This window comes from Nelusetta ayraudi, unplaced genomic scaffold, assembly GCF_046127955.1.
Source record: "Nelusetta ayraudi isolate G7.1 ecotype Tasmania unplaced genomic scaffold, CSIRO-AGI_Nayr_v1 ptg000104l, whole genome shotgun sequence".
NCBI lineage: Eukaryota > Metazoa > Chordata > Actinopteri > Tetraodontiformes > Monacanthidae > Nelusetta > Nelusetta ayraudi.
The window spans coordinates 906930-920000 of record NW_027466154.1 but is presented as its reverse complement, the minus strand read 5'-3'; positions in this window follow the sequence as shown (position 1 = coordinate 920000).

The following is a 13071-nucleotide window of genomic DNA, read 5'->3' as shown; positions in this document are numbered from 1 at the left end:
ACTGTTTTATAATTCAAAGAAATATTTTATGGAAATACTTTATTTGGCATGGTGTTGACTATTTTAGACTGTTGTGGCAGTGGGTCATTTATCTTAGTTTTATTACTTTAACTAGTACAGTGTGTAAAGTAATGCCAAAAACTTTTAAAAATGACAGTTTTGTAATTGGGTAAAAGCTTTAAAGGGACACTGCAACCATAATGTTTAATTTAAAAACAAATGAATTTTTAATTTTCCTATATTACTGCAACATCACTGTAATAATAAAATAGGAAAATGCGCTTCTGATCTATTTTGCTTGATGATCTAATGAGCTTTGTCTCTGCAGGAGCAATTCTAAAATATGTTGGCGCTCCAGACATTGAGCCAGAGGGATCTCCCGAACATCCTGAACAGGAAACTACCTGGACCAACACGTTCCTCAGAACCTCCTTCTGTCCAGGTGAATAATGTGTGTTATTCTTAGTAGCTAAGCTGATAAGTGTGGTTCAAAAAGCACTTTAATTAATTAATTGAATTAATTAACTATGTGGCAGGTGGGTTTGCCAACACCTTCGCGTCATCAATCACACCTGCGCCGGAGTGCAATCTTTGCGTCCCTCAGTGCGTTTACATGGTACTAGAGAAATTTGAATTATTGCCTTAGTCCGATTATGATCGGAGTTTGAGAACTCCGATTGGAATCGGAGAACTCCGATTGAGACACCCAGATAATGCGATTGGAATTCTAATTTCTCGGCCATGTATACGCCTTAGTCGGACTATTAACTGGACAACGTAAGTGCGCACGCGCCACCGCACAACTACGTCGTCTAACAAAACAGACGGCGCGAAACAACCAGCAAACGCGAATAAGAATGTTGACATTTGGAGAGAGGATGAGACCGGGGCGATGCTTTCTCTTCTAAAAGAGATGGACATATTAAAATTACACACAACAGAGACCTTTTTTAAAAGGGTAGCGCAGCAAATGCAGGGCTCCGGCTTTGCGCAGCCCTGAACAAATACGTATTCGTTCGTATTTATATTTCTACCTTTTCGTTCACATTTTTTGTAAGTTAGAAGAATTTCAACTTTGTAAATAAAAGCACAGCAAAGAGATGTTTTTCTGATTTGTTTTCATTTCGATAATTTCGCTGTTATTCTGCTGGAAACGGCGTGCAGCGGCACCAGCTTCCTCCACGGTCGGCACTTTAATGAGCGTGTGTATAACTGAAGACACCGTTCCTTTGCAAAACCTGTACACAAACTCTCCCACCAGTCTGCGCAGAACCCGCATCCAACAAGAACGAGAGTTTGGGGTCCGTAGCGACGGCACAAAGCGTAGCATCGAATACATTGTGTTGTTGTAGCCCTCCAACAGCAAACAACGTTCTTGTCTCATGGTTATCTTTTCAGATAACCATGAGCACAAGAAATAGGGTACAGCTTATCTGCAAAGTAAGTAACACGTACATTATGAACTGTCATTCTATATCATAATGATGTAATATGTCAACCGAAAGCAGCTGACCAGCTGAAAAGGCTCACTCCACCCCCTCCTGTTGGGAGGAGGACACGTTCCCGTCAGTAATTCAAATTTCTCAGCTGCATGTATAGGGGGACAAGGTGAGAACTCCGATTGGATTAAGATTCCATTAAGCTCTTCCTGCAACTCCCCAGGTGGCATTGTCAGGCACCCCGCCCCCCCCCCCCCCCCCCCAATTTTCCTTTATACCCACCATCTGAATTGTCTCCACCTCCGCCAGACCCTCCCCCTCGCCACATCTCGTCTTTTTTTGATAGGCTGCCCTCGCTATTAACCTCCCTCTCATCACAGCTTTAATTGTGTCCCACAGTATGGTAGTGTCTACTGGACTATCTATGTTCTCCTCCATAGAGCATTTAATCTCTTTCTTAACCTCCTCCAGTGTTTTTGGATTATTTAGCATACCCACATTTAATCTCCAAAGTGTGTTTTTCTTCCTCTTATTTAGACAAATAATAAGGTAATTAATACTGTGTCAGTACAAGTCAGTCGTTCCCATTTTACATTCCTCTATTCTGTATCTGTCTGTAATGTTAATAAAAAAAAATAGTCCTCTGTAACGGGTGGAGGTCCCTCAAACATCAAACATCCCGAGTTCGGCTAGAGAGACGTTGACAAGTTTCGACAGGCGGGTCTGACTTCTGTTGCCATTAGTTGTGTCGAGTTTAGCTTTTAAATCATGTTGATTTAGCTCTTGTTGAGAGAGATGTGTTTCCTGTAGATCAGGCATGGCCAAACTACGGCGTGTCTCTGCCCGGCCCGCGTGAAGGCAGTCAAAAATCTAACCTAACTTAGAAATGACACTTGAACCTGCAATGAGGATTTTAGTCGTTCTAAATGAGTCCAACGTTAGAAAAAAAGGAGCGACCCGGACTTCCCACAGTCTCTTTTCTATTAACATGGGAATTCAATTTTAATAATTTGTCAACTAAAAACACCGGTCATACTAGAACATCCCTACCAGCTTTCTTCCCTGTATTCTCTGAATTTAATCAAAGAATCTTTGAAACTCTTGTAGCTTTTCTCTGGCTCGTGTCGCTGCTGATGCGTAGCCCCTCCAGGATCCCTCCTTGCACTGCCACTCCGTCGTAGTGCGGGGCACCGAGTGCCGCAGGCCCCTCCGCACCCGTCGCCACCGCCGTCTTCTCCGCCAGGCCGCGTGTCGCCAATTCCTCCTTTACCTCCTCTGCGCTGTTGTAGGTTCGAGTTCCCGTATCCCAGTGGGTCTTCATCTTGGTGAATGGCGTCTGGAAGCGGATGCCCTTCTCCTTCAGGATTCTTTTAGCAGTGTTGTACTCCTTTCTCTTTTGGACCATCTCTGTCGCGTAATCGTGATGGAATGACGGTACTTTATTCCCCAGTTCTATATTCTTTGTCCATAGCTCTCTCAGGACCCTCTCTTTGGTAGTAAATTCCAGAAAGTTAACAATGATGGGTCTCGGTTGGGCACCGTCCGCTGGTTTCTGTGCAAATGAGCGGTGTGCTCTCTGAATTTGGAAATTAAAATCTGCTGGCAGGTGCAGTTCGCTTTTCAGCAGGTCTTCCACAAACTTGGCCACAGATTCTCCCTCCTCTCCTTCAGTGACTCCATAGATACGTAGGTTGTTTCTCCTCGGCCTGGACTCCAGGTCAGTTAACTTGTCCTGAAGAGCTTTTTGTTCTCTCAGTGATATGACTAGAGCGTCATTAGCTTCCTGTGCCCAACGTTCTAGCTTTTCAATCCGCGACTCAGCCTCGTTGATCTTGCCGGTCTGGAGCTCCTGTTCGGCGACGACTTTCGCAAGTTGTTGATTTATTTCGTGTTTGAAGTCGTCCAAGTCTTTTTCCACGTCGTTCCTCAGTGTTTCTCCAAACGTGCGAAGGACTTCTTTTGATTCCGTTTTTAAATCCCGTATCTCCTTGCTAATAATTTCTATGTCCAAGCCCTTTTTCGCGTCGTTAGTCACGAGGAGTTCGTTTCGCCATCTCTCTCTGTTTCAGAGCAAGCTGGTAGTTCCGCCATATTGTCTGTTACCGTGTTTCTGTTTTGGTTGAATGGAGTTTTCCTTCCCATTCCAACGTTCCCCTGATCACTTTGTAGTTAATATGATATCTGACAATAGTTATTCAAGTTTTCGGGGAGTTTTTACCCTAGACGGTCGAGAGCCCTGGTGTCGCGCAGTCTACCGCTTTATGGCCAAACCAGAAGTCCCTTCCCTCTAGCCTTTTCAAGGGGGAGGTGGCTAGACTCGGCTCTTGTGGGACGAGAAGCAGAAGGCGTGTCCGATCGGGGGGGAAGATGAGATGACATTTTTGTGGGTCAACACAAACTCATCTGCGAGGACAGCAGCCTTGGACAATGACAACACTTTCTGTTCATTCAAGAACATTACCACCTTCTCTGGCAAAGAGTCTTTAAAATCTTCTAAAAGAACGAGCTCACGGAGTGACTCAAAGTCATTTTTGACATCATTAGCTGCACACCATTTATCAAAGAGGTTGCTTTTCTCCCATGCAAACTCGACAAAGGTTTGACCACTAGATTTTCTATGGTTCCTATTTTTGCCAGTAGGGCTCAGGAACAAGCTCATAAGCAGGAAAAATTGCTTCCTTTACAACATCATATTGCAGGCTGTCTTCTAAGAAAAGAGCAGACACCAACTCCTGTGCTTTTCCCACCCGCTTGCATTGGAGAAGGACAGGCCACATGTCTCTTGGCCAGTTGAGTGGCGAAGCTATTCGCTCCAAGGCACTGAAGTATGAATCAACTTCTGCCTCATGAAATGCTGGCACCAGAAAAATGTTTTTACTGGGGCTGGGCAACGATTAAAAATTTTAATCGCAATTAATCGCATGATTTACCTCATCAATCACGATTAATCACGTTGTATACGCAAAAGCCAATAATGAATTTAAAAGAAGTCTTTCATACACTTTAATTTAAATGTTCTGCCATATAAACGAAAGCACCATAACATTTATCGTCCAAACACTTAACATCAGCACTTTACACAGAAACATTTTTAATGTAAATCTAAAGTTTAAAAAAATGCAAATACAAAATTAAAACTTATTGCCAATGCCAGGGCATTACTGTTATCCTGTTCCTTATGAAAAATAAAAAAAATCTACCTACAAAATCCTGAGCCACAGTAATAACAGGCAATTTCTGTGGTAACAGCAGAAACATTTTTCTTTTATCAGGGAGCAGCATAACCAGTCTGCGTTCCCTTGCAAATGTCCCAGTTAGAAAGGGTGAGGCACAAAAACGTTCACTTTTGGGTTTTTCTTCACAGGGGACTAGAATGTAAAGTCCACATTTATACTGGAGTTCCTTTGGAGAATCTCACTCAACTCAGTGCAGTTTGTCAGTTCCTGGAACTTGACGGCCAGTTATTTTAAATGTACTGCCATATGAATTAAAGTGCCATAACATTTACTGTGCAAACACACTTTTAACATCAGCATTTTTGAACAATTAGCAGCTAAGAAAAAAAAAATAGTGTCAATTTAAACTCAACTTAAACAATGTTATCAAAGCAATACAAAATTAAAGCTGTAAGCAGCGTTTGCGGGACTGAGCCCACCTGGCTACTGCCTGCCGTGACGTCCGCCACCTGGCCACGAGCCCCCGACACCTGCCGACGCTTCCCAACGCCTGGCGTTTCCGCCCGAAACCCGCCGATGCCCCATTACTGACGCCGACGCCTGCTGATGACACATCAAGCACTGACTTGACATTACTGACTTGACATTTAGAAACATTTGATTTCTAAATGTGATTGATCACTGTATCATTTTGGAGATAATAAGCCTTAAAGTTGGCTTTTTGTTTTGTTTTGCGACAGCTCCAATATTCCATTTTTACTGTACAATAACATCAAATTGCTCCATAAGCTCTGTCAATGGTTGGTACAGTTGACCTCAGGACAACCTTGAATATATTTTCATTCATTATAAGGCATATTTAATGTACCATTTTGGAGATATTAAGCCTCAAAGTTGTTGTTTTCCTTTTTTTTTTTGCTTTTCAAACAGGCAAAAAGGGCCCAGTACTCAATTTTTTACTGTACAGTAACATTGCTTTGCTCCATAATTTCTGTCAGTGGTTGGTACAGTTGACCTGAGGAATACCCTGACTATATCCTCAGTCATTATCAAGCATATGTACAGTATCATTTTGGAGATATTAAGCCTTAAAGTTGGCTTTTTTTCTTTTTTTTTTTGCGACAGCTCCAATATTCCATTTTTACTGTACAATAACATCAAATTGCTCCATAAGCTCTGGCAATGGTTGGTACAGTTGACCTTAGGACAACCTTGAATATATCTTCTCTTAATATTCTTGAATATTCTCACTTAATGTACCAGCTCCTTCCTGTAGATATGATATGTACAGTTAGTTATGCTTTGTTTGACGCAAGTGTTATATTATATATGTACCGGTACTTCTTGTTAATTTGAAATAAATACTAACAAACATAATGTCAAAACAAAAACTGAACAAGTCAAACAGGAGCAGATCAGAAAACAAGGAGGCTTTGTACTAAAATATGAATAAAATATAAACAGGGAGTTGTCTAATGTCGTCAAGGAAGCCAACATTACATTACCTGATGATCAGCATGTTGACTCAGGAAATCCTCAGGCTCCTGCTGCGACATTTCATGTGGGGCGACGGTTGTGACTTCACTGCTGGTCCCGTGAGAAACTCAAATCGGTTCTTCACGTTTCTGTTGCGTGGCATGGGTTAGGACATTGAGAGGCATTATAGTGTGGTTGTGTGCACCAAATCGGACTCGGCTTCTAGCTCGATAGCCGTGCATAATTTATGCAAACGCAATGCTCTGTTTATGTGAACTCACGGAGTCCGACTCCGTGCACGTGCACGTGCTCATCTCGACTCGATGGATTTATGAGCTTGATGACAAGTGTCACAAGTGTGTATTTTGTATTGGATTGATGTACTGCAATTCTAGTCATGTGAACAAGCAATTATCATTCCTAGTTATATGTGGCATGACGAAATACTGTACTACCAAGTTTGTATTGCAGTATCTTCAGTTTATGGGGTAGAGGGTGCTCAAATTGGATTGATTGAAGATGTAGTTTAGGTACAATTTGCTTGTTTTTATCAAAATTTAAGTTGATTGCAGTTCAAGGTGGCACAATCCTATCAGATGTTGTCATTTTGTCACGAAGAACACTGGTATTTGATGATTATTACCATAAGTACCACCATGTTGCAGGCATTGTGGTTACAAGTTTCACTCCAATTTTGATTGTTGTCTGTATGACTAGCAATCCGTTGAGCTGTCTAGGGTTATCATTCAGATAAGGTGTCACAACTTTTAATTGCATGGGAACTTTGGGATCCATGGCAGATGGGCATTGTAAAAAAACGGATCTTGAGTCGGAAGGCTAGCTTGTCCTAATTGTGACCTTAATATGATGATTTTTTTTCCCTGCCAGAATGTTGAGAAATTAAATGGACATCCAAACCGGGGCCAATAATGGATGAGCTGGATGATGTCACAGTATCAGTTTTAAATGGTATGTCATGTGTAGGTATGAAAAAATTTCCATTACTGTGATTTGTCCGCTAAGTAATTAAAATAACTGTATGCTGACACTGATTTCAAAAAGAAGTATTTTACAAATTTGAGACAAAATGTCTAAACTGAATTGCATTTACAATTAATTCTGATAACAGAAATTGGCACAAAACAAACTTGGTTTGACTTGTCAAGTTGAATTAAATTCATCAGTTAAAAAATGTGGGTTTGTTAATGATTGGACTGTCTTTATAGCTGCCAACATCGATGAAGTCTTGCTCCACACCCTCCGTCGTGATGATTTGAGAGACCTTTTTCCTGGACCAGAACACTTTCTCAGGAGGAAACGGATTTTGGCCCTTATTAGTGTAGATGTGATTGGTTACCTACTTTGCTCTGAAAACATCTAGCATAACACTTTTTTTTTCTTTTTTCCTAATTGGGTCTATTGTTTCTCTCTTGTTCATAATGTTTTGGATCTGGTTTCCTCTCGGCTGAGAATTCCACCGTACCAGACAAGGCTGCCCCGGATGAAGCCAGGAACTGTCTTCACCAGGAGGAACATCTCCAATCTGTCCTCAGACATCCACTCCTTTGGTGAAAAGCAGCCCAAAGAGGACCCTACAGCTTCCTGCTCCTCCACAATATGTTGTCTATACAAGACATGGGCAAACCCCGGCCCGCTGCGTGTCTCTGTCCGGCCCGCGTGAAGCCAGTCATAACCCCCCAACACCGCACCCCCCAACGAAACTTTGTCGGCACGTAACTTTGCCGAGTTAGCGTAGCGCGATAGCGACAGCGTGCTTCCCCCCCGTCAACGAGGTGTAGGTACAGAATTAGTCCGGGTGCAGAATCGTTCCCGGCGGAAGTGACTGCCGATACGGCAACTCCATTGGGACATACCTCTACATCGCGTTCGAACGTGATATATGGATAGATCGCGGTACGTTAATAGAGTTGCCGTATGTGACGTAATTGGCAGTCGCCTCTGTCCAGTGGGCGAATGCCAACAACGTCACATACGGCAACTCTATTAGGACAAACTACATCGGTTGATTAAGGTTATCTTTTTTTTTCTGTCAATCCCTGGCGTATTTACAGTACTTTGTATTATGTTGTATACACGGAATTCTCTCTCTCTCTCTCTCTCTCTCTCTCTCTCTCTCTTTCTCTCTCTCTCTCTCTTTACACATGTATACATATATATATATATACATATATATATAAATATATATATATATATATATATATATATATATATACATATATATATATATATATATATATATATATATATATATACATACACAAATGTATGTATTCAACACACACTATCTATGTATCTATATATCTATCTATCTATCACCCACGAAATAGCGTTTTGACCGCGATCTATCCATATATCATGTTCGACCGCGATGTAGAGGTATGTCCCAATGGAGTTGCCGTATCGGGCAGTCCCTACGCCCAGAACGATTCTGCACCCGGACTAAATCTGTACCTACCTACAACCCCCCCTTCCGTGGCCCGCCGACTTGATGCAGGTCTGTCATGTGGCCCGTTGCTAAAAAAAGTTTGCCCACCCTCTATACAGACAGTGAGTTGGAGCAAGCTCGTAAGCACTACTTCCAGATGGCCTGCACTGCCAGTGAGGGGAAATGTGTCATGTTCAAAGAGCTGAGATGCAGGCGTTCTAGAAATTATTTAATTATTTTTTTTGGGGGGGAGTGGGCGTAGGGGGGGTGGATGCTTTGTCTCATTTTGAGAAAAAAAAAGCTAATATTGTGAACATTTCAATTAAGTAGGTCTGGTTTTAAGATCTTTTCATTCAAATTAAGAAAGAAGCAAACGTGAAAAAAGAATTGAGAAGCTAGTATCAAGTTTATTTGACTTAGTACAGTCTTTGGAATGAGTGCTTTACTGTTTATTTCAAGAGTTTTTCCATTCTTCAAATGCCTAGATATATCGTCTTATTTTAAGAAATCTTACCAAGTCTAAATATCTTACTGCATTGGCAGATAATTTGACTTGTTTCTAGCCTGTTCTTTCTCAAATTAAGTATTTATTTCTTAGATATATTTTGCAGTGTGTGGACACCGAGGGGAGCTCTAGAATTGTCTCATTCAACCGACCAACGAGCCAATCAGCAGCGGCGTCACAGGCCCTCCTCCTTCTTTGTTCTCTCTCTCACTTTGACTTCGGCACTGGACAGCCAGGTTTGTGGAGGGAAGGTTGGAACAAGGTAAGGATGGGGTACCCCATACATTCATGTACGTAGAGTCACTAAGTCTTAAACTCACCAGGTTTGTATCGCTTATCGTTAACCCTAATGCCATACAAGTCTATGAGGGTCAAAGGTCAACTTTGTCCTAGGGACATGGGGCCACTTTCAGGCTCATCAGGATCCTCCTGGACACACCCACGCCAAATTTGGGGCTTCTAGCCCATGAGGAACCCCAAAACCCTCACTCTAATTCCAGCCTTATCGCTAAACCCTAATGCAGTGCAAGTCTATGAAGGTCAAAGCTCAACTTTGTCCGAGAGACATCAAGTGTTTTTTTCATGAATCATTCATAAATGTTAAGAGTTTGCTTAGTGGAGAATTCACAATAAAAATACATTGACACTGTCAAGATAGACTCAAGCACTATTATTGAACTATACTGCATTTTTAGAGTGATGTGAAGCTTTTGACAAGCGCTGCGCAAAGGAGGCCCATTTGTTTTTGTTTTTTTTCAGTGGGCCCAAAATTCCTGGCGGCGCCCCTGAGCGGGCATCTCCAGCACTAAGGCAGTGGAGCTGCCGGCCACTAGAGAAGAATTAACCAGTCCATTGAAACCATTTGTTTGGTCTAGTGAGTGGCAACAGTCCTTTGAGGATCTTAAGTGCCTTCTCAGCTGTAACCCTGTTGTGTCTTCTCCAAATTTTTCCTCATTGGCTAGAAGCCCCAAATCTAGCGTGGGCGCTTCTTGGGGGGCTCCTGATGAAAGAGCAAGTGGCCCCATGTCTCTAGGACAAAGTTGAAAATTCACCCCATAGACTTGCATTGAATTAGGGTTCACAATAAGGCTGAAACTAGGGTTAGGGTTAGGGTTAGCTGAAATTAGGGTTAGGGTTTCGGGGTTCCTCAAGGACTAGAAGCCCCAAATTTGGCGTGGGTGCTTCTTGGGGGCTCCTGATGAAAAAGCAAGTGGCCCCATGTCTCTAGGACAAAGTTGAAAATTCACCCCATAGACTTGCATTGAATTAGGGTTAACAATAAGGCTGAAACTAGGGTTAGGGTTAGGGTTAGCTGAAACTAGGGTTAGGGTTAGGGTTAGGGTTAGCTGAAATTAGGGTTAGGGTTTCGGGGTTCCTCAAGTACTAGAAGCCCCAAATTTGGCGTGGGCGCTTCTTGGGGGCTCCTGATGAAAAAGCAAGTGGCCCCATATCTGTAGGACAAAGTTGAGATTTCACCCCATAGACTTGTATGGCATTAGGGTTAGGGTCCAAGAGTACACATACACATTTTCTTTTGCTTTATTGATTTAAGCTCATCGTCTCCAGCTGCAAAGGTACAGAAAGCTTTCTGTGTTTTGATGTCGTGTGTGAGAAAACATCACTTTTTTCTGTAAACTTGTGTTATCATTGTCCTTCATTGAAAATGACACAATCTTTCATTTCATTGTTCAGATGCCGAACACCAAGGCATTCCGTCGCTCTCTGGCCATGAAACGACGCCTGGAGCAAAAACGGGATTGGATACCTTTTCCACCTCGGAAGGACTTTGAACGTCGTGAGTACTTCCACGTTCATGATTTCATGTTCTGCCTGTGTTGTTATGTTGTATTCCAAATAAATCTTACAAAAACATATTTAGATTTTTCTTTTTTGTCAATTTACACAGGGCGCGGTACTGGTCAGCGACCTGGGTGCGAAGATGGCCCGTTTTGCTCCTGACTGACAAAACAGTGCAAGTTCGTTCTTAAGGCCCAGCAACCAGACAAGAAGGTATGGGTCGTGATTTTGTCAAGCCACGAGTTTCTTTATGTTTTTGTTCTGGTGGTGGGAGACTCACATCTCTGTCCACTTGTGGATGGTTTTGTGTTCTTGCCCCGGGCAACAACCTTGAACACGGGCTTGTAACAGACTCCGCCCAGGATTTTGCTGCGCTACTGGCAACTGTGTTGGACCGCTGGCCCAAGGTTTGTTTATCTGCTGTGACAAACAAATTTGAACACATGAATGTCATCGCCACTTTGTTTTATCAATATCAAGTAATTCCATGATCCATAGTTCAATAACAAGAATATTCATGAATTTATTTTGCATTTTTATGTTTGTTTGGGTTTTTTTTTTTTATACAACTATTTTGTAGGTGTTTGTGCTTGACTTTCCACCTCGCCTGACTGTCAAGCCAGAACTACAAACAGCGCTACGTCAAGTATATCATCGTGTTGCTGCACGCATGGGTGTGTAAAATACATATTTTTGTTGTATTTTTTTCTCTTCAGTGACACTGTGCTAACAGATATTTCTTAGAATTGTGTGATTACATAATTGATTATGTGACCCTTCTTCCAGGTTTAACATTTGTGTATATGGCCGATCACCTCCCCCTTCGTCAGCTGTACATGGTGGTGTTATGATGGTGTAAATTTTGCCTTCTTCAGCCTTACTTGCTCTTCATTTGATATGACAAATATGTGTTAACATGTTGTTTTCTGTTTACGTGCACCTCAGGACTGATTTTGGTGGAGCGTCTGCATGCTGCATGCTCCATCAGCTCGCACCCCCTTCACCTAGGCCAGGGGTGTTGTGCCACAACCAATCATCGCCCAGGGTGTCTCCCAGAGTGGTTGTGACAGGTCCTGTCCACATGCCAGTGTATGGACCTGCTCCTGAATGGACTCTTGTTGGACAGGAGGTTGAGGTAACCTGTTCATCCCTCTTTTTTTTTTTCCCCCCCAATCGTGTATTTGTCAAACTGTGCAACTTTTTATTTTAAAAATGAACACTTATCCTAAGTTGACTCTGATTTCCTCTCCTCTTTTTTTTATAGACAGTACCAACAGCTGTTGAGACTGCATTTCACACAGACATCCAGTCCAATCCCGTGTGGTTCAGTGAGGCTGTGCTGCTGGACCACATGGAGACCGTCGTGGAGTCATCTGGCAGGGTTTCCCCAGCTGCCACACAATTATTCATACACTTATCAACTAGGGGTGGGTGAAAAAAAAAAAATCAATATTGCAATATATTGTTGTCCTTTCTGTCGCAATAAATAATCGATACACTGACGGCAAATATCAATATTTTTTTCCAAACACCACCTGTCCACCTGTCCCGGGAAAGATAAAATCTCTCCCGCGACACAATTTGTCCCGTTTTTTAGGGAAAATGACAAAACCTCATTTAATTTCCGTCTGTGGTCTAGATAGGGTTGCCAACCCTCCCGTAAAATACGCGATTGTCCCATATTTGGCAACTAAAAAGCCTGTCCCGCAATGAACTGATGGGGGACGCACTTCACTTTGTCCCGTATATTTTGGGGACGCGGTTATTTATTTATTTATTTTGTCTGCATCATTTTTTATTGATTTTCAGAATCGAGGCAGTGAAAGGATTTTTTTCCCTCTCTCATCTTCCCGTCGGTTTGTATATCCCAAGTCCCCAAGTTGAGATAAGACAAGTTGCTACTGACTTTACATTACCAGAAAGCACTGTCCTTGTTGACATGAAAGTTATTAATGTTCATGCACTTTAATATGTTTGCTTGTGCAGTGCACGTTTGTTTGTACATTATACAAAGTTTTGGAATAAATGCAAGATCACAGGCATTTTCCTTTTTATGGGTATTTTTTTCTTTTTCAGTCACATATCGTCTGCAAAATTTCGAAGATATCGAAGATATCGTGTGTCGTGATGTTGTCATTATCGTGGGCCAAATATCGTCACAGTATCGAATCGTGGGTTAGCCGTATCGCCCCAGCCCTATTATCAACACAAGATCACATATGTACAGTACAT